The sequence below is a fragment of the Lepidochelys kempii genome, chromosome 28 (genome assembly GCF_965140265.1).
Source record: "Lepidochelys kempii isolate rLepKem1 chromosome 28, rLepKem1.hap2, whole genome shotgun sequence".
In the NCBI taxonomy this organism is placed as follows: domain Eukaryota; kingdom Metazoa; phylum Chordata; order Testudines; family Cheloniidae; genus Lepidochelys; species Lepidochelys kempii.
In genome coordinates, this window is record NC_133283.1 from 1822887 (window position 1) to 1845416 (window position 22530).

General features: G+C 48.7%; 1 long non-coding RNA gene across 1 annotated transcript; it reads right to left on the reverse strand.

Moving 5' to 3' along the window:
• Nucleotides 1-15070: 15070 nt before the first annotated feature.
• Nucleotides 15071-19392, reverse strand: LOC140904278 (uncharacterized). The gene is made up of 3 exons (XR_012156487.1): nt 19056-19392; nt 15864-15952; nt 15071-15192 (listed from the first exon to the last, which is right to left on the reverse strand). It is a non-coding gene; the product is annotated as an uncharacterized lncRNA (long non-coding RNA).
• Between the last annotated feature and the right edge of the window lie 3138 nt (nt 19393-22530).

A 22530-nucleotide genomic window follows, 5' to 3' on the forward strand; every position in this document is an offset into this window, starting at 1 on the left:
TTGGGGAGAATGGGGGGAGGTGGGAGGGGGTAGTGCAGTGAGAAGAGGGAGTGGGGGGAATTTGGGCTGTGGCAGCCAGAAAAAGAGGCAACTTTCCCCAGCTCCAGGGCTGCTGCTTCCAGGGAGAGACCCTCCTCCTTTCCAGCCCCAGCTCGGGGGCTGCCGCGGTGGGGGAGAGAGGGCACAGCCATTGCATTAGAAAGGTAAGACTACTGATATTAAAATATGAATTGTGTGCTTTTATTTGTAGAACAAAAAAAAGTTAATTATTATTGGTTTTATTATATAGCACTTTTATCCATAGTGCGTTCCAATCGTTAGCTAATGGTAAAAACAACATTTGGAAAGATCATTAAGTGGCCCACCGAGACCCTCAGCAATTTTCAAGTGGTCCGTGAAAAAAAAAAAAAAAAAGCTTGAGAACCACTGGCCTAGGGGATATGAGGCCCAGGTAGATTTAGCTAGTTGAGGTCACCCCTCTCTCCCCCATCTGGGGCTGATGGACACACACTTCCAAGACTCAAAGGACAATGGAATTGATAGACAGGACCACAGGATTTACCCCAGAAAAGGGCAAACTGCAAAAGGGAAAAGCAGGCAACTTGCCGAGGGGAGCTGAGAGAACACGGTGAAGCAAAGGGGCCAAATAGCTTAAAGGTCAATATTTGGGAATTAACAAAAGTCTTAGAGGACAAAAAACAAACAAAAAATAAACTCTGTTGCCAGCCCTAGACGGCATTTTCACAATGTTTATCTCCTTTGCAGATTCTCTGATGATAAACAAGGGCCGAGCTCTGATGGAAGGTTTTCCCACACTCGGCGCATATATAGGGACCCTCGCTTGTATAGATCCTCTGATGTCTATTCAGGTTCAACCGCCGAGCAAAGGTTTTCCCGCACTGATAGCATTCGTAGGGTCTCTCGCCTGTGTGGGTTCTCCGATGCGTAAGAAGGCCAGAGTGGCAAGTGACGTGTTTCCCACACTCAGTGCATGTGTTGTTTCTCTCTCCTGTGGGGAGTCTCTGCTGGGCTGTGGTTTCCTTGAGGTCCTTGTGAATTCCCTGACAATTAATGGATTTATCCACTTTTTCCCCTGGCTGGTTTCCCTCCAGCCTCTCTGGCCTGCTCTGACTCTCACCGGCTTTTCCCTGCTCATGGCTCCCAGACAAATTCCCTCAGGGTCTTTGCAATAATGCCCCATGCGCTTCCACTTGCTCAGCATCTTCCTGCTGAGGATTCTGCTCCTTGTTCTCACTCACCAGCCGGATAGAGGGAGAAACCTCAGAAAGAGGTCTGGAAAAAGGGTGAGCAAACCAAACTAAATACCAGAAAGATGGGGAAAATAAATCAGGGACTGAATTCCCCCAAACTCTTCCCCATAGGGGAGAGTAGGAGGGATCAATTCTCCCTTCACATCCCATCCAAACACTCAGGGGAAGGGAGATCAGGGAGAGCTCTATTGCCAGGTGTCAGTCAGGGTGGGCAGGAAGCCATGAGTGGTAGCTGCCCTGAAGATAAGACACCTGCTGGGGACAATCCTGAACTCAGAGAACGCACAATGTCTTTGTAGGGAATCCCAGCTGTTTCCTTCAGGCACTGACCATCTTGGTTTAATGATCCCTCACCTGCACAGACACTCTTAGGATCTTTCTTTCCTCTAAACCCTGGAGATCCAGGACCCACGGCTCCTCCCCTTGTTCCAGCTGGGAGATCACATCAGGTTTCGAAACTGAAAACCCTGCTGAGGGGAAAGAAAACAAGGAAGACCAGGTGAATTCATAGGCCATTTGTTATAAAAATAACATTCTATTACTTTAACCCCAGCCCATTTTACAGCAGTACAATCCCACAGCGAGCTCCCCAGGTACTCAAAAGTGTAGGACACTCTGCATATGAGGCATTTAACTATCCCCATCTCTGCTGGGAACACACACAGCCAGACACTTCTCAGCAAAGGGGCTCGTAAAACACAGAGACATAAACTCCATGTCCCAGAAAGTAAAGACTCCAGCCAGAGGGCAAGTGACCCTGGACCTGCTTCTAATGCCAGAGAGAAACAAAGATCATGAGAGTGATAGGGAAGCAGGAGCGGCGGAAGGTCCCTAAAAGTGAGGGGGCCAGAGACTCCTGAACTGTGGCCCTGCCCCTTCTCCCCGAGGCCACGTCCTTGCACCACCCCTTCTCGCTGACCCCCGCCCTGGCCTTTCGTCTCATCTTCCCCCCAAAACCTCACTCCCTCCCCTCTGCCCTCTCCCTTCCCCCCCTTGTGGCCAGTACAAAGTTTGTTAAAGTGATGGGGCTATGGCCCCTCCCTGTTCCGGCACCCCCATAGGGAAGGTGAGGCTAGTGAGCGTGAGGGATGGCACTGAATGCAGAATCTCAGCGGTCTTAGATGTCAGGGAAGCACATTTTGAGGATCTGGGGAATGTAGCAAGCCAGGTGTGACAGGAGGGGGTATGAAAATCCCCCAGGGCGTGGAGACAGCTGGGGAATTAGATGCTCTATTCCAGGAGTAACAGACTCTACATTTCTCTGGAAAAGGAGAACGTGAAAAAAGCAGGGTCAGGCCACGTGAGCTCAGCAGGGACAGACTCCAAGACCTGAGAAGCCTGCGTGGAAGTGAGACTGTGGCTGCTTCAGGCAGCGGAGAGGGAAGTGAAGCCTCCAAGCCCCAGAAGTTTCACTGCCAACTGATGACAGGGGAGGTTTAGATTGGATATTAGGAAAAACTTTTTTACTAAGAGGGTGGTGAAACACTGGAATGCGTTACCTAGGGAGGTGGTAGAATCTCCTTCCTTAGAGGTTTTTAAGGTCAGGCTTGACAAAGCCCTGGCTGGGATGATTTAACTGGGAATTGGTCCTGCTTCGAGCAGGGGGTTGGACTAGATGACCTTCTGGGGTCCCTTCCAACCCTGATATTCTATGATTCTATGTCATCCTCAAGAAAGCTCCCGTTTGTGGCAGGGAAGGGGTCACACTGTGGCTGGGAGGAATGTATGAATGGATTCAGGGGGAGTGGCTGGGGTCACAGTGGGGAAGGAAGAGATGGGGGGGCAAGGTTAGGCACTATGCAGTGGAGAAGAGAGGAGGGGTCTAAATTAGCTGTTACCACTGAAGAGAGGGATCATGGAGTCATTGTGGAGAGTTCTCTAAAAACATCCACTCAATGTGCAGCAGCGTCAAAAAGCGAACAGAATGTTCGGCCTCATTAAGAGAGGGATAGATAATAAGACCGAAAATATCCTGTTGCCTATATATAAATCCACGGTACGTCCACATCTTGAATACTACGAGCAGGTGTGGTCGCCCCACCTCAAAAAAGATCTATTGGAATTGGAAAAGGTACAGAAAAGGGCAACAAAAATGATGAAGGGTATAGAACGGCTTCCGTATAAGGAGAGATTAATAAGACTGGGACTTTTCAGCTTGGAAAAGAGATGACTAAGGGGGGATATGCTAGAGGTCTATAAAATCATGACTGGTGTAGAGAAAGTAGACAAGGAAATGTTATTTACTCCTCATAACACAAGAATCAGAAGTCACCAAATGACTCTATATTCTATGATTCTATGAAATCATGGGCATAGAATATCAGGGTTGGAAGGGACCTCAGGAGGTCATCTAGTCCAACCCCCTGCTCAAAGCAGGACCAATCCCCAATTAAATCATCCCAGCCAGGGCTTTGTCAAGCCTGACCTTAAAAACTTTAAGGAAGGAGATTCCACCACCTAAGGTAACGCATTCCAGTGTTTCACCACCCTCCTAGTGAAAACGTTTTTCCTAATATCCAACCTAAATCTCCCCCACTGAAACTTGAGACCATTATTCCTTGTTCTGTCATCTGCTACCACTGAGAACAGTCTAGATCCATCCTCTTTGGAACGCCCTTTCAGGTAGTTGAAAGCAGCTATCAAATCCCCCCTCATTCTTTTCTTCCGTAGACTAAACATCCCCAGTTCCCTCAGCCTCTCCTCATAAGTCATGTGTTCCAGTCCCCTAATAATTTTTGTTGCCCTCCGCTGGACGTTTTCCAATTTTTCGACATCCTTCTTGTAGTGTGGGCCCCAAAATTGGACACAGTACTCCAGATGAGGCCTCACCAATGTCGAATAGAGGGGAACGATCACGTCCCTCGATCTGCTGGCAATGCCCCTACTTATACATCCCAAAATGCAGCAGGTTTAAAACAAACAAAAGAAATTATTTCTTCACACAACACACAGTCAGCCTGCGGAACTCTTTGGCAGAGGATGTTGTGAAGGCCAAGACTAGAACAGGGTTCAAAAAAGAATTAAATAAGTAAATGGAGGATAGCCACTGATGGATCTATTAGCCAGGATGGGCAGGGAAGGTGTCCCTAGCCTCTGTTTGCCAGAGGCTGGGAGTGGGCAGCAGGGGATGGATAACTTGGTGATCACCTGTTCTATTCATTCACTCTGAGGCACCTGGCATTGGCCACTGTGGAAGACAGGATACCGGGCTAGGTGGACCTTTGGTCTGACCCAGTATGGCCATTCTTATGAGTGAAAATAATATTTGTAAAAAGTACATAAAATAAAGGGAAACTGGACTAATACAAAGGAAACGCAGGGTCTAAATCAATAGGGCCAGGTTAATGCACTGAGATCCCCCACAGCTCCAGATCCCTCCAACCTCCCCTCACTACCTCTTCCCAACTGTCCCTTGGTCCTGTTTTTCAGCCCCCTTTCTGATGGGATTGGAGCTGCTCTCTCATATTGATGGAAACTGTACATTGACCCGGTCATTGGGATATCTCCTGTGTTGGTTCAGTTTAATTGGGGGCCTGTAAGGAAAAGAAGCAGGAAGGCAAGGAGAAGGGTTGAAGATGAGCCACTCCTTGGTAAACACTTAAGGGCTGTTGAGAGAGAATGCCCGAACTATTCACTTTGAATATTCTCCCTCCTTGCTCCAACCAATTTACAGAACTGGGTGAGATGAGCAAGACCTGGGACCCAGAAGATCAAAGGTCTGGAGCAGTTTAAAAAGAGACCCCCTCACAACAGAGGGATGGCTAATCGGGTAATTGTGTGGGGCAGTGGCTCTCAATCTTTCCAGACTACTGTCCCCTTTGCAGGAGTCTGGTTTGTCTTGCGTAGCCCCAAGTTGTACGTCACTTCAAAACGACTTGCTTACACAATCAGACATAAAAGTACAGAAGTGTCACAGCCATTAGTACTGAAAAAATGGCTGGCTCTCTCATTTTTACCATACAATTACAAAACAGATCAATTGGAATACAAATCTTGTACTGACATTTCGGTGTATAGTCTACAGAGCAGTAGAAACAAATCATTGTCTGGATGCGATTTAAGTTTGCACTGTCTTCATAGAATATCAGGGTTGGAAGGGACCCCAGAAGGTCATCTAGTCCAACCCCCTGCTCAAAGCAGGACCAATTCCCAGTTAAATCATCCCAGCCAGGGCTTTGTCAAGCCTGACCTTAAAAACCTCTAAGGAAGGAGATTCTACCACCTCCCTAGGTAACGCATTCCAGTGTTTCACCACCCTCTTAGTGAAAAAGTTTTTCCTAATATCCAATCTAAACCTTCCCCACTGCAACTTGAGACCACTACTCCTCGTTCTGTCATCTGCTACCATTGAGAACAGTCTAGAGCCATCCTCTTTGGAACCCCCTTTCAGGTAGTTGAAAGCAGCTATCAAATCCCCCCTCATTCTTCTCTTCTGCAGGCTAAACAATCCCAGCTCCCTCAGCCTCTCCTCATAACTCATGTGTTCCAGTCCCCTAATCATTTTTGTTGCCCTTCGCTGGACTCTCTCCAATTTATCCACATCCTTCTTGAAGTGTGGGGCCCAAAACTGGACACAGTACTCCAGATGAGGCCTCACCAATGTCGAATAGAGGGGAACGATCACATCCCTCGATCTGCTCGCTATGCCCCTACTTATACATCCCAAAATGCCATTGGCCTTCTTGGCAACAAGGGCACACTGCTGACTCATATCCAGCTTCTCGTCCACTGTCACCCCTAGGTCCTTTTCCGCAGAACTGCTGCCTAGCCATTCGGTCCCTAGTCTGTAGCTGTGCATTGGGTTCTTCCGTCCTAAGTGCAGGACCCTGCACTTATCCTTATTGAACCTCATCAGATTTCTTTTGGCCCAATCCTCCAATTTGTCTAGGTCCCTCTGTATCCTATCCCTCCCCTCCAGCATATCTACCACTCCTCCCAGTTTAGTATCATCCGCAAATTTGCTGAGAGTGCAATCCACACCATCCTCCAGATCATTTATGAAGATATTGAACAAAACCGGCCCCAGGACCGACCCTTGGGGTACTCCACTTGATACCAGCTGCCAACTAGATATGGAGCCATTGATCACTACCTGTTGAGCCCGACAATCTAGCCAGCTTTCTACCCACCTTGTAGTGCATTCATCCAGCCCATACTTCCTTAACTTGCTGACAAGAATACTGTGGGAGACCGTGTCAAAAGCTTTGCTAAAGTCAAGAAACAATACATCCACTGCTTTCCCTTCATCCACAGAACCAGTAATCTCATCATAAAAGGCAATTAGATTAGTCAGGCATGACCTTCCCTTGGTGAATCCATGCTGGCTGTTCCTGATCACTTTCCTCTCATGCAAGTGCTTCAGGATTGATTCTTTGAGGACCTGCTCCATGATTTTTCCATGATTCTTCACTGGTGCTTTTTATGTAGCCTGTTGTAAAACTAGGCAAATGTGTCGATGAGTTGATGGAGCCCCTGGCAGAGCTTGGCGTACTCCCAGGGGTATGTGAGCCCCTATTGAGAACCACTGAGCTAGTCTAGTTCCCTGCGGCAGGGAAGGGGTGTTGCGTGGAGGAGAGCCTGGACACGCGTTTTAGCAGTGTGGATGGGCAGAAAAGACGCTAGCTCAGGCCATATCTTCGGGACGTTGTGCAGAACGAAAATGCAAGATGTCGCCCTGTGGCCTGGGTGCTAGCAGGAGGTCTGGGTCGAAGATGTGTGACAGGCAGTGCTGGATTACCCAATAGGCAGACTAAGCAAGTGCACAGAAACGTAAAGTGGCAGAAGAAAAGAAACAAAAAACTAGTGAAATTTTCCAAAATCTTCCAAAGCTGACATCATTTTTCAAAGCGAATCCATCAGAAACATCTTCCTCTCAGTAGGACAGACATCGTTCCAAAACCTGTAGGTGTTTCAGAGACTGACCCTTCTTCTATTGGTGAAACAAACACCATTCCAGAACATGTGGATGTGTCAGAGACTGTAACAAATTAAAGGGGAGCGTGAATACTGGCAACATGTCTTGCAGCATGTTATAGCTGTTATTCAAACATCAGCTGAACGTGGTCTGCCTTCTGGGGATCAAATGACAGATTTGGATCATTGCAGAATGGAAATTTCTTGGGATTGTTGAAAGAAAAGGAGTACTTGTGGCACCTTAGAGACTAACCAATTTATTAGAGCATAAGCTTTCATGAGCTACAGCTCACAGTATGCATCCAATGAAGTGAGCTGTAGCTCACGAAAGCTTACGCTCTAATAAATTGGTTAGTCTCTAAGGTGCCACAAGTCCTCCTTTTCTTTTTGCGGATACAGACTAACACGGCTGCTACTCTGAAACTTGGGATTGTTGGAGCTTGTGGCTCAGTTTGACCCATTTTTAGCAAGCCATATCTCAAACTATGGGAATGTTTGCAAAGGTAATCCATCATACTTATCCAAGACAACATGATGGATTACCTTTGCAAACATTCCCATATTTTGAGATATGGCTTGCTAAAAATGGGTCAAACTGAGCCACAAGCTCCAACAATCCCAAGTTTCAGAGTAGCAGCCGTGTTAGTCTGTATCCGCAAAAAGAAAAGGAGGACTTGTGGCACCTTAGAGACTAACCAATTTATTAGAGCGTAAGCTTTCGTGAGCTACAGCTCACTTCATTGGATGCATACTGTGAGCTGTAGCTCATGAAAGCTTATGCTCTAATAAATTGGTTAGTCTCTAAGGTGCCACAAGTACTCCTTTTCTTTTTGCGGATACAGACTAACACGGCTGCTACTCTGAAACTTGGGATTGTTGGAGCTTGTGGCTCAGTTTGACCCATTTTTAGCAAGCCATATCTCAAAATATGGGAATGTTTGCAAAGGTAATCCATCATACTTATCCAAGACAACATGTGATGAACTCTTTGGTCTAATGAGTGACAAAGTTTGTTCCGCTATTGTGGATGAAGTAAGTACTGCTGGGTACTTCAGGTTATCTGTTGACTCTACACCTGATCTTTCACAGATTGATCAATTGAGTATTGTACTAAGATATGTGTCTCCCACAGATGGAAAACCAGTTGAACGATTTATAACATTCCTCAATTCGAAAAGCCACCCTGGTGAAGACATGGCAAATCAAGTACTGCAGTATCTGTGCCAAGTTTGCAAAATAGATTTCTCAAAGTGCAGAGGTCAAGCTTATGACAACGCTGCCAACATGTCAGGGCGTTATCAAGGAATGCAGAAGAAGCTTTTAGAACAGAACAAATATGCCATCCTCACACCATGTGCTGCACTCTCTCAGTCTTGTTGATTGTTGTCCGGTGGCAGTAAGTTTTTTCTCAACAGTCCAGTTACTTTATACATTTTTCTCTGCCTCAACACACCGATGGGCAGTTCTTAAAACATATTTGGGCAATGATCGTGTGCTGAAATCTCTTTCTAATACTCGCTGGGAGGCACATGAAGTGGCAACAAGTGCCATTCTGGAGTCCTACTCCATTAGAAAGTATAGCTGAAGACCAATCACAAAAGGGAGAAACTCTACGAGAGGCAGAAAACATTGCAAACAAGATGCAAGAACTAGAGTTTGTATGCATGTTGATCATGTGGAATGAAATTTTACAACACTTTCACCACACAAGTCAAGCTCTCCAAGAAAAGCAATGGGATTTGAAAACATGTGCAGACCACCTCTGTCAATCATTAGCAGACCACTTACACACTTTGAGGAATGATTTCAAAAAATTTGAAGACAAATCAAAAGATATCTTGCCTGATACTAACTACAGAGAAGCCCAGTCCCACAAGCAAATCAGGAAAAAAACAAGCAAATGATAGCAGTGCAAGGCAGAAACAGCATTGAATCCTAGAGACAAATTTTGCATATCTACTTATTACACTATAATTGATACACTTGAAGCTCATATGAAGAGGAGAGGTGAAGTGTACAAAGAAGTATCAAGTAGATTTTCTTTTCTAAACGATATGGACTTATCTGACGAACAATATTCACAAGGTTCCCAAAAGCTAGTTGACTCATACCCTGTTGACTTGAACATGAATCTCTGTGGAGAAGTATGGCAGTTCCATTGTTATATGCACGCAAAGTTTAATGAAACAGGAAAAATGAAATCCAGTCACATTGATCTTCATGACACAGTATTGAAAGATGGAATACAATATGTATTTCCAAATGTAGAGATCACACGACGTATTTTTCTAACATTGATGATTACTAACTGCTCCGCAGAACGCTCTTTCTCAGCTGAAAAGAATAACAACCCTCAGAGAACAACAATGTGTCAGGACAGACTTGATTCACTTTCCCTATTGTGTATGGAAGCGGACATGCTTCGTCGAGTCAGCTTCGATGAACTTATCCAGAATTTTGCAATCAGAAAATCTAGAAAGAAGCTATTTTAATTTCAGCATACAGGTAAATTTTGTATCATTTCGAAAAAACCCCCTGTATTTTACGGTATAGTATTGTTTTTATTTTGAACTACATATGGGGGGCGCACAATAATCTTTTCAGTGCTTAGGGCCTCTAAAGGTCTTAATCCGGCCCTGGTGACAGGCAGGATGGGGGTGCTGTCCGCAATGAGAGAGAAAAAAGGCGGAGTGGGGTGGCTTGGGGAACACATTGAGAGCTCTGCGTTTACCTTTTCAGCTGTTGCGCTTGAGCTAGTGACTAGCCATTCAGCAGGAGAGGAGGTTTTAGTTGGGGCAGAAGGCAGTGGGTCTGGAGCAGCACAGAGAAGGTGGCTGAATACGGTGTGTGCGGATGAGGTTACCAGAGGTAAGGTGAAGAGGAAAAGGGGGACCAAGGACACAGCCCTGTGGAACCCCATGGAAAGCTGGGGTGGGCGTAAGGAGGATCTCACAGAGGACATGCTGAAGGAGTGATTACAGAGGTAGGAAGGGAGCCAGGAAGAAGACAAGGGAAGACAAGGTTTCAAGAAGAAGAGCAGGGTCAGCGGTGTCAAAGGCAGCTGACCAGGTCAAGGAGGAGGAGGAGCATGGATGTAAACGTTTAACCGGTTAACTGAGAAGCTTGATGCTTATTGGTTCCAGTTAACGATTAAACTCCACTGCTCCCCTGCACCCGGCATCCTGGCTTCTCCCCCCACGCGCCCAGGGTCCTGGCTGCTCCCCCCCCCCGCGTGCGCCCGGGGTCCTGGCTGCCACCCCCAGATGCTGGCAGCAGCAGAACCCCAGGCATGGGGCCAGGGAACAGCGGGGACCCTGAGCACGTGGCGGGGAGGGGGGGCTGCAGTGTCCCCACACCTCTAGTTCCCCGTTAACCATTTAACCGATTGAATTTCAATCGGTTAAATGGTTACTTTTTTTACCTGCTGTTTACATCCCTAGGTGGAGCAGTGTTGGTGAACTTTGCCTAGGGAGAGGGCATCAGAGACCTTGGCACTCCACTGAGACTGTTTTTGCCCCAAATCTCTGCCTCTCTGAAACCTTCCCTTCCCTCTCCCTCTAGACCTGCCCCGCTTCTTAGAGCGACCCCTTCCCTCCCCCTCTTCCCAGTGTTCCCCACTCCCATGTTACCTAAATCTCCCACCCAATCCTCCCCCACCACAGCACCCCCTTTTCCCCATTCCCCCAGCCCACCCCAATACGCTACCAGTTCTCAGAAGCTCCTGTCCCTGACCTCTCTCACACCTTTCCCTTCCACTGTAGCCAGCCCTCTCTGATTCCCTCTAATCCTAATCCTTCACAGACCTCTCCCCTCGTCTCAGCCCCCCTTGCCTTGTGGCACCCCAGAATCACCAGCTCATCTGCTCCCCTCCCACTGCTCCCCGCTCTCCCTTCTCCTGTGGACTTATGAATAGGAGGAACCTCAAACGGTCTTCTATCAACACATGGACCCATCTGACTGTCACACCCTCCCGGCCTTTGGGAAGTTATTCTAGAGTGGAACACCAGCTCTGGTACAGTTAAGGTTTGGCATTAATTTCTCTTTAAAGATTGACTATTGTAACTGCTCTAAAATCCACAGGTTTACTCAAATTGTATTGGAGTTTGCTTTTCTTTATGGGGGTGCAGGGCAGGATCAGAGGACCCAATTTGGGGTGATTTGGTCATGAGATACAGACCTGCCCCCCTAAAAAGCAGCTTTATACAAGAATCACCTTGGGCTCAAACTATGGTTTTAATTGTCCTCTGACTGATCTCAGTCACTTATTTCTCATCTACATGGCACCCACGGCCCCTTTGTGGAAGCAATATTGAAAAAAAGTTAATAACTGTAGAGTCTGGAATTCCAATTCAGCACAAGCTGAACAGACGAGTCAAAGACATCAACATGCACATGTGCTAACAAACCGAGACCCTGTTAGGAGCCAGTAGATTTCCGGGACTCAGCTGTCACAGAGATTGGTTGGCTCCAAGGCTTAATTCATGCCAGGACTGAGCCCCGGCACCTAATTACTTGAGCCCTGGCACCTCTTTCATAGAATATCAGGGTTGGAAGGGACCTCAGGAGGTCGTCTAGTCCAACCCCCTGCTCAAAGCAGGACCAATCCCCAATTAAATCATCCCAGCCAGGGCTTTGTCAAGCCTGACCTTAAAAACTTCTAAGGAAGGAGATTCTACCACCTCCCTAGGTAACGCATTCCAGTGTTTCACCACCCTCCTAGTGAAAAAGTTTTTCCTAATATCCAACCTAAACCTCCCCCACTGCAACTTGAGACCATTACTCCTTGTCCTGTCCTCTTCTACCACTGAGAATTGTCTAGAACCATCCTCTCTGGAACCACCTCTCAGATAGTTGAAAGCAGCTATCAAATCTCCCCTCATTCTTCTCTTCTGCAGGCTAAACAATCCCAGCTCCCTCAGCCTCTCCTCATAAGTCATGTGTTCCAGACCCCTAATCATTTTTGTTGCCCTTCGCTGGACTCTCTCCAATTTATCCACATCCTTCTTGTAGTGTGGGGCCCAAAACTGGACACTGTCCTCCAGATGAGGCCTCACCAATGTCGAATAGAGGGGAAAGATCACGTCCCTCGATCTGCTCGCTATGCCCCTACTTATACATCCCAAAATGCCATTGGCCTTCTTGGCAACAAGGGCACACTGCTGCCTCATATCCAGCTTCTCGTCCACTGTCACCCCTAGGTCCTTTTCCGCAGAACTGCTGCCTAGCCATTCGGTCCCTAGTCTGTAGCGGTGCATTGGGTTCTCCCGTCCTAAGTGTAGGACCCTGCACTTATCCTTATTGAACCTCATCAGATTTCTTTTGGCCCAATCCTCCAATTTGTCTAGGTCCCTCTGTATCCTATCCCTGCCCTCCAGCGTATCTACCACTCCTCCTAGTTTAATATCATCTTTCATTATAAATGAAGCACTGGTTGGCTCCAGGGGACATGCTGTGGTCATTGAACCTGAACTACGCCCGTGCATTTGAGTTTGAGCTCTACCATGGGTAGCTTTCAACCAACGCATGTTGTATATTTCTTCTGCTTTCTGCAGGAGTTTCCTTGGGCAGTTTTGCCCCAATAATTTGCCCCAAAATTTCTGGGTTAAGAGCAACATTTTAAAGTGCTCTCAAGTCCAAAGGCAGACTCTAGTTTGGTATCTGCTTAAAAGATCTGCCAACGTGGCTATGTCTGGTTAGGGGTGTGAAAAATCACATCCCTAACCGACACAGCTATGCCAGCAAAATCTGTAGAGTAGATACAGTTCTAATGACAAAAAATGTCCATAAACTACCTTAATTCAGAATTCAGTGTTCCAGCGTCCATTTCCTAGTTTTCAGAGATTTAAGTTTATATTCTGTGAAGGAAGATTTAAAATATATGCCACCCCTGAAAAGTCACCTTAACTCTGCCCTCCACCCCTTAACCCTGGACCTGGCACTAGTCACTGAGAGTGGTTCAGTAAGGCTGGTACAAAGATTAACAAACTAACAAGGGACGTGGAGGTTTCTCCATCTCAGGAAGTCTTTAAGTCAAGACTGCATACCTTTCAGGAAGACAATTTAGTGAAACACAAGCTCTTCAGCTCAATTCAGCAGTAACTAGGTGAAATTCTCTGGCCTGTGCTATATAGGAGGTCGGACTAGATGACCTAGTAGTCCTTTTTGGGCATAAAAATCTATGAATCCAGAACAGAACTTGCCATTATTTGTGTTATAGTCTACAGATTGGAATGCCAGCATTTATCTGCATACCCTCCACCTGTGTGCACTGTATCAGGCGTAGCTGTAACTGAAAGAATTAGTTGGAGCAGCTTTGGAGAGCTGTGACTGTGGTATAAAGAGAGGTACATGTGAAAGTTGAGGGACCTAGTCTGCCCCATTTCAGTGCTGCTGAGTATTGTTAGTTTGTTTCAGTAAAGGTGCACAAAGGTATGTTCTTGACACCAGGGTTGTCAGCAGTCCAGTGGGATACATGCTAGTAATCTCCAGGGCTCAGTGACAGCCAAGTAAAGGCAATGACTGGGAAGGAATCCTCAAGGTGAGGGTAAGGGAGTCGTATCATTTTGCTAGTCTGAGCTGGTGTGCGTGGAGTAGGCTCAGTGTTTGAGTGCCAGCCAGGGGTCGGAAACTTCTGTTCGTTATGCTGGACCTAACCCCAAGTTTTGCCTTAGCAAAGAGAAGACGTTAGACCTTGTGGTGAACTGCCCCTCTGCTCTGTCCCCAAAGTGCTCTGTAGCAGGGGAGGGTCCCTGGCTGTGTGTGTGTCACTGGCATGTTGGGGTGATGCTGCAAAAGAGAGGAGGGTGTTTTGTAGGGGTGGCATGAACCTTAACTCTTCATTTCCCCTTCTAATCATAGAATATCAGGGTTGGAAGGGACCTCAGGAGGTCATTTAGTCCAACCCCCTGCTCAAAACAGGACCAATCCCCAACTAAATCATCCCAGCCAGGGCTTTGTCAAGCCTGACCTTAAAAACCTCAAAGGAAGGAGATTCCACCACCTCCTTAGGTAACCCATTCCAGTGTTTCACCACCCTCCTAGTGAAAACGTTTTTCCGAATATCCAACCTAAACCTCTCCCACTGCAACTTGAGACCATTACTCCTTGTTCTGCCATCTGTCACCACTGAGAACAGTCTAGATCCATCCTCTTTGGAACCCCCTTTCAGGTAGTTGAAAGCAGCTACCAAATCCCCCCCTGCAGAACTGCTGCCTAGCCATTCGGTCCCTAGTCTGCAGCAGTGCATGGGATTCTTCCGTCTTAAGTGCAGGACTCTGCACTTGTCCTTGTTGAACCTCATCAGATTTCTTTTAGCCCAATCCTCTAATTTGTCTAGGGCCCTCTGTATCCTATCCCTACCCTCCAGCGTATCTACCTCTCCTCCCAGTTTAGTGTCCTCTGCAAACTTGCTGAGGGTGCAATCCACACCATCCTCCAGATCATTTATGAAGATATTGAACAAAACCGGCCCCAGGACTGACCTTTGGGGCACTCCACTTGATACAGTTTCCAACTAGACATGGAGCCTGTAGTTCCCAGGATCCTCCTTCTTCCCCTTTTTAAAGATGGGCACTACATTAGCCTTTTTCTAGTCGTCCGGGACTTCCCCCGATCGCCATGAGTTTTCAAAGATAACGGCCAATGGCTCTGCAATCACATCCACCAACTCCTTTAGCACTCTCGGATGCAGTGCTTCCGGCCCCATGGACTTGTGCATGTCCAGCTTTTCTAAATAGTCCCTAACCACTTCTTTCTCCACAGAGAGCTGGTCACCTCCTCCTCATGCTGTGCTGCGCAGTGCAGTAGTCTGGGAGCTGACCTTGTTCGTGAAGACAGAGGCAAAAAAAAAGCATAATAACCGAGGGGACAGGAATCCTTACCCAGCGAGGTCACATTCTCATAGTTCTCCTGCATGAGATCTCCGTAGAGGGCTCTCTGAGCTGGGCCCAGCAGAGCCCCCCTCTTTCCTGGGGGAATACACAGCCACCTCCTTGAAGGTCACCAGCCCCTGAAAGAGCAAGAGTCCCACACTCAGTGCCTGCTGCCCCACTCACAGCCACACTATTCACGGGGGAGAGGAGCCAATCAAATGGGAGCTCTGGGAGGATCACAGTCAACAGAGTCCTACCCGCACACTGCTCAGAGCATAAAGGAAACACCAGGGTGAGACGATGGAGAGAGCCCGTTGTCTCTCCCAGCAGATCCATCACACTCCTGCTAGCTAGACACTGATACAGGAGATGAAGCCCCTAGCAGGGTCCAGGGAGAGCTGCCTGGTAGGAAGCCCAACACCCTCTGCATTGTGAGGAGCTGGTTATGAGCAGAGGGACAGCTCCCTTAAGCCTGACTGGCGGGTGCCCCCGTTATATCTCACAGCAGCCGCTGGCTCATAGCGCTCAGGCTCCAGTGCTTGGATTCTGGGAAGTTTTCCTAGCCTAGTCCAGAGGAGCTCTTTCCTTTTCCATAAATTAGGGAATTTCCAGCCCCAGCTCCTATTCTGTTCCTAGAATCCAGGCCCCAGGTTAAACAAGTCCCCGCAGGTTTGTGTAAGTCCACCCTGTATATTTCCTGCCTCCTTCCCTCTCCAGACCACCCACCCTCAAAGTTCCCACCTCCTCAGTATTTACTTCCACTCTCCCTCCAGCAGGACCCCTCCAGCAATTCCCCGATAGTCCCTACCTGAACTGGCTCTAATGCGGCCATTTCTCTTCCCTGTCCCATGGGAGGATGGGATGAGCTGGAGTGAAACATGGACGTCATTCTGCAGCCTGCGAGGGAAAGAAAGGCAATCGAGGCTTGTTTTTTCAGAACAGGATTTAGAAATTTCACATTACAATTTCTCCCATGCTCTTTCGCTGCAGGACATTCCAGATGCTACCATGCAAACAGAAAGAGCCAATACACAAGTAATAATGGGCAGGGACAGATTAACTCTCCTGTGGGCCAGGGGCTATTAGATTTTGTGGGGCCCCTGTATACAAGTCTTTTTCCTGGGAGGGAGTTTGGGTACAGGAGAGGGTTCTGACATGGGGCAGGGGGGTGGAGTGTGGGGTGCAGGCTCTGGCCAGGAGGCACTTTACCACAGGCGGCTCCCGGCCGGCAGCGCAGTAGGGCTCAGGCAGGCTGCCTGCATGCCGTGACCCCACGCTGCTCCCAGAAGCAGCTGGCTGCTAGCACGTCTCTGTGACCCCAGGGGGAGGGGGAGGGGGAGTGGGACAGCATGTCTCCATGTGCTGCCCATGCCCACAAGTGCCACCCCCAGGGACGGGGGACTTTTAGAGGCCACAGGACTTTTAGCGGCCCGGCTTTGGAGATCGCTGCCTGTGCATAGGCACCGACTCCGTGGGTGTTCCAGGGCTGGAGCTCCCATGGGGAAAAATTAGTGGGTGCACTGCACCCACTGGCAGCCAAGCTCCTCTCCCTGCCCCCCCGCCCCACCTCACCTCACCTCTGCCGACTCCTCCTCCTCTGAGCGTGCTGCGTCCCTGCTCCTCCACCTACCTCCCAGTGCTTGCTGCTGCAAAACAGCTGTTTTGTGGTGTAACAAGCTCCGGGGGTAGGGGGGAGGAGTCGAATAGGGGCAGGGACTTTGGGGAAGGGGCTGAATGGGGGTGGGGCCTGGGGTAAATGAGGGGTCAAGCACCCACCAGCACAAGTCGGTGCCTATGTGCCTGTGATTTATTTTTGCGTGGTCCCCCTTGAGCTGGGGCCCTGGGCTGCAGCCCCTAAAGCCCCTGCCTTAATCCGGCCCTGATAATGGGGCAGAGTTGAACTGCTCAGACATCTGTTGGAAAAGTAATACAGCCAAACACAAAACATCCAGCAAGTTCCTGGACTCTTTTGGGGTTTTGTTTCAGAAGATGGCAGAAGTAAAGAGGGGGGCAGCTGTTTTAGAATTGATTCTGACTACGACGGAGGAATTGATTATGAATGTGACTGTGGAAGGCCATTTGCATAAATGTCACCAATATATGATAGATTTCACAATGTAAGGAAAGGAAGGAAAGTGAGCAGCAGAATAAAGATGGTGGTGGACACTAGTAATCTTCCACTGCAGCTGCGCCGCTGTAAGATCTTTAGTGTAGCCACTCTATGCTGGCCAGAGAGCTCTCCCGCCGGCATACTTAAACCACCCCTAACGAGCGGCGGTAGCTATGTGGACAGGAAAGTGTCTCCCACTGACGTAGCGCTGTGCACCCTGGCGCTTCTGTCAGTGTAATTTGCGTCAGTCAAGGGGTGTGTGTTTTTTTCATGACAAAAGTTTTACCGACAAAAGACATAGCCTTAGTAACAGAAAACTAGAGAGAAAGTAGGACAAAATTTTAGGATATTTGATGTCAATCTTTGAAAAATTGGGGAGAAAATGGAAATATTTGATACTAGGAGAGAAAATTGTCAAAATCTGAAGGGATTTTATGTCGATATTATATTAAGTGGGAAAAGTTTGAAAGGATTATATATGAATGTTCAGCAGACAGCAATCCTTCTCCTCCTCTGCCACCGTTCACGTGGGAAGTGGGCAGCCCTTTGGGAAGCAGCTTTCAGAGGGTCAAATGGGAGGAAACCCACCCCCCCCCAAATCTGAGGAGATTTTACATTGGAGAGAGAAAAATGGGAGCAAAATCTGAGGCTAGATAAAGAGTCGATAATCTGAGATAAAAGGGGGGGGGGGGAGAATCAATGCAGATTTTATATCCCGGTCAAGGTTCCTTCCCCACTCTGAACTCTAGGGTACAGATGTGGGGACCTGCATAAAAACCTCCTAAGCTTACTTTTACCAGTTTAGGTTAAAACTTCCCCAAGGTACAAACTATTTTACCCTTTGCCTTCCACTGCCACCACCAAACATTTATCTGGGTTTATTTTTATTAGGAAAGCATCGTTTGGAAACATCTTTCCCCCCAAAATCCTCCCAACCCTTGCACCCCACTTCCTGGGGAACGTTTGATAAAAAATCCTCACCAATTTGCATAGGTGACCACAGACCCAAACCCTTGGATCTTAGAACAATGAAAAAATATTCAGTTTCCTTACAAGAAGACTTTTAATAGAAGAAAAAAAAAAAAAAAAGGAAGAATCACCTCTGTAAAATCAGGATGGTAAATACCTTACAGGATAATTAGATTCAAAACATAGAGAATCCCTCTAGGCAAAACCTTTAGTTACAAAAAAGACACACGGACAGGAATATTCATTCTATTCAGCACAGCTATTTTCTCAGCCATTTAGAGAAATTATAATCTAACACATACCTAGCTAGATTACTTACTAAATTCTAAGACTCCATTCCTGTTCCATCCCCAGCAAAAGCATCCCAGAGACAGACACAGACCCTTTGTTTCTCTCCCTCCTCCCAGCTTTTGAAAGTATCTTGTCTCCTCATTGGTCATTTTGGTCAGGTGTCAGCGAGGTTACCTTTAGCTTCTTAACCCTTCACAGGTGAAAGGATTTTTCCTCTAGCCAGGAGGGATTTTAAAGGTGATTACCCTTCCCTTTATATTTATATTTATATTTATGACAATCCCTATGTGACAATTAGGGAGAGACGGGGAGAGAATTTTGTCAAGAGTTGAGAGAAGTGGCAAAATCAGAGATGTCCCCGCCCTTCCCAGATCAGCTGCTTTTCTTCTCCCCTGCAATCTCTTGCCTGTACAGAGTTCACAGTCTGTCTTCCCCTCCCTGCAACTCTGGCTTATTTTTCATCCCTTTTGCTTCCTGACACCTCCCCTTCCCCAACTTTTGCTTTGAGCAGGGGGTTGGACTGGTTACCTCCTGAGGCCCCTTCCAACCCTGATATTCTATGATTCTAATCCCCACTGGGGCCCCAATTCCCTCCCCCCGCCAGTTTTGCCCTCTGGGGCAGCTTCTGACCTGAGCTAGAGGCAGAGAGAGGACAGAGGCTTCATTGCCTAGGGTTGCAACATCTGAGGATCCCTTGGGCAGCCAGAGAGTCACTTTCCTGCCGGTCCCCAGCACTTTCCCCTGGGACTCTCAGTCACCTGAAGTCTCCAGCTCAGGAGTTGATGTTGGTAGAGCCCAGGGCTGCCCTAGGGGGCTAGATCCAGCTGGAGAAAGTCCCCCGCACTTGGCCGGGTACGAAGGTCTCTCCCCAGCACAGATCCCCATGGGGAAGCAGCAGCCACTCAGCTCCCAGGTCACAATGGAGGAGGCAGCGTCTTGCATTTTGCAGTGAGCGCCTCGGTATTATCTGTGTACTTTGTTTTCTTCCTGCCTCCTGATCTCTCCTGCTCCAGCCCCTTCCTGTGTCTCTGGATAGCAACCCGGCTGCAGCTGCTCACTGGGACAAGGGTTTCCTCTGCTGGGAACCCCCCGCCCCCAGCACGCCTCAGAGGGGATGGACTGGCTCTCTCTCACACACACACTGCAAGGCTAAAAGCTGCTGCCCCGGTTAGAATTCGCTCAGCTCTGAAGCGGGTTCCAAAGAGGAGGGAGCTCGGCTGTTCTCAGTGGTGGCAGATGACAGAACAAGGAGCAATGGTCTCACGTTGCAGTGCGGGAGGTCTAGTTTGGATATTAGGAAACACTATTTCACTAGGAGGGTGGTGACGCCCTGGAATGGGTTCCCTAGGGAGGTGGTAACCATCCTTAGAGGTTTTTAACACCCTGCTTGATAAAACCCTGGCTGGGATGATTTAGTTGGGGATTGGTCCTGCTTTGAGCAGGGGGTTGGACTAGATACTTCCTGAGGTCTCTTCCAATCCTAATCTTCTATCATTCTATGATAAAGATGTTTAGCAACATCTGCTGAAGGCACTGGCCTGACCCTGCCTTTCCTTGGGGTTACTATCTGCTCCTGGCTGTACCAAGGGGCAGCCCTGCCAACCCCAGGTGACCAAAACCCCTGAGACTGGCTTTGAAATCATGAGAGCAGGGCTTAACTTCAGCTGGAGCCATCTGAAGTGTTGCTCCAGTAAATATTTTCAAACCTGCAGGAGCCCTGGTGCACCCCACGAGACTGAAGCCCCTGGCCCTGGTGCCCCCTATGGCACAGAAACCCCCAGCCCCCACCCCCCAAATGCGTAGGACTACAGTGCCCTAAAGAAATTTGAGGGGAAAAATCAGAGAGGGTAAATGATGCTCAGGAGCAAGACAGTGGGGGCAGTTCTGAATTACCCAGAGGGGTTTCTTTTCAGAATCTTACCTACCGCCCGTGAAGATGAGATCATAGGCCAGGGGGAGGCTAAGCCTCCCCAGATAGCCAGGCGTGGCCCCTTCCATGCTCCACTGTGAGACCCCTCTCCGTGTCCTGCTCTTTCCCCATGTCGTCGTCCCCTGTCCCCCGGCCTATGGCGGAAGGAGTGGGACTGGGAGCTAACCTTCCCAAACTGGGGGCTCATGCACCCCCCAATCTGAGCTTCTAGTTTCATCTCCAGTGTTTCAACAAACCCAGCAAGAACTGCCTTCAGAATGGCCCCTTCATTGACGTATGCGGAAGTATTGGATGACAATAACTTGTGATGTATGTGTTTGAGGATCTAGCCCCTGGTTCAACTTTATATCTAGGTCAGTGGTTCTCAACCTGTTTTACCTACCAATGTGTTAAGTGCAGCCCAAGCACCAGCCTGCCAGCCCCAGCCAGCTGTGGGGGAGAGGCTGTGTTAAGTTGAGAACCACAGCACTCCCCTGCCCTAAAACTGCCCACAGTCCCCTATGCCCAGTGCCCCTGCCCAGAGCGGGGCCAGTAGTGGAGTCCTGGGCACAGGCCAGGCAGATGGACCCCAGACCCAGACCCCTTTGCATGCAGGAGCCAGACCCTAGACCTAGACCTCGCCGCACGGGGCCAGGGATGAGCCGGACCCCAGATCAGGACCCCACCACACGGGGCCAGGCAGGAGCTGGGACCTAGACCTAGACCAGGACCCCAACCCCAGATCTGGACCCAGACTCTGCTGCACACAGGAGCCGGACCCCAGACCCAGACCCTGCCACGTGGGCACAGCCAGGATCTGGGACCCAAACCCTGCTGTGGAGGTCGTGCTGCACAAGCCCGGACAGGAGCCAGGACTCAGACCCAGACCCCACCACGCGAGGCCAGGCAAGAGCTGGGACCCAGACCGGCTCTAGGTACCAGCAAAGCAAGCACATGCTTGGGGTGGCACAATCCCAGGGGTGGCTTTCTGGCCACCTTTTTTTTTTGGGGGGGGTTGGGCAGTTGTGCTTTTGGAGCTTGGGGCAGCAAAAAACCTAGAGCTGGCTCTGCTGGGACCCAGGCCCTGGACCTGGACACCATCCAGGACCAGAGTGCCCAGCAAGGCCAGCATCCAGGACCCGAGAAGGGGGGCCAGGAAAGAACCCCACCTAAAACCTGGGACAAACCCCTAGTTCCCTTCAACCTACCCACAGACCCACTCACCAGCCCCCTGCTGGCAGGAACACTGGTGCAGACTGCAAGATGCTGTCTCCCCCTCAGCCAGCCCCACCCCCTGCCAGACCAGAGCAGCAAATTTTGAATGATTTTTAGCACACAGCTGGGCCACAGCTGTGTGCTAATTGGGCGGCATGTAGGCCACGGGTTGAGAACCACTGATCTAGGTACTCCTTTGTAAAACGGATGGCTTCTCCCCCCACCCCACAAATGGAAGGGTTCTCTTGAGGATGATCTCCATGCATTCGGACCTATTGGGCCCTCTCCCATCACCATTTGCTACCATGATGATGTCTCTGTTTTAACTCTGGACACAAAGAAAAAGAGGCATATTTCTAATTTGGATAATTTCACCATTGTGACAAGGAATAAAAACAAAACTTGCAGGTGGAATTCTTTGCTAGAGGATAACTTTTGTTCTTGTAAGACGAACAACCAGATTCACTTTACTCGTCTGCTCAAAGATATGATGTGTGTTTTGGACATGCTTTTGTGTTTTTTCCCATCCTGCGATCCTTGTTTTCCTTTCCATAGCTGACAAGGTTGCAGTAGAGGCAACACAGAACATAAGAACGGCCACACTGGGTCAGACCAAAGGTCCATCTAGCCCAGTGTCCTGTCTGCCGACAGTGGCCAACGCCAGGTGCCCCAGAGGGAATGAACAGAACAGGCAATCATCACATGATCCATCCTCTGTCGCTCATTCCCAGCTTCTGGCAAACAGGCTAGGGACACCATCCCTGCCCAGCCTGGCTAATAGCCGTTGATGGATCTACCCTCCATGAACTTCTCTAGTTTTTATTTGAATCCTGTTATAATCTTGACCTTCACAACATCCTCTGGCAAGGAGTTCCACAGGTTGACTATGCATTGTATGAAGAAATACTTGCATTTGTTTGTTTTAAACCTGCTGCCTATTAATTTTATTGGCCGACCCCTAGTTCTTGTGTTATGAGAAGG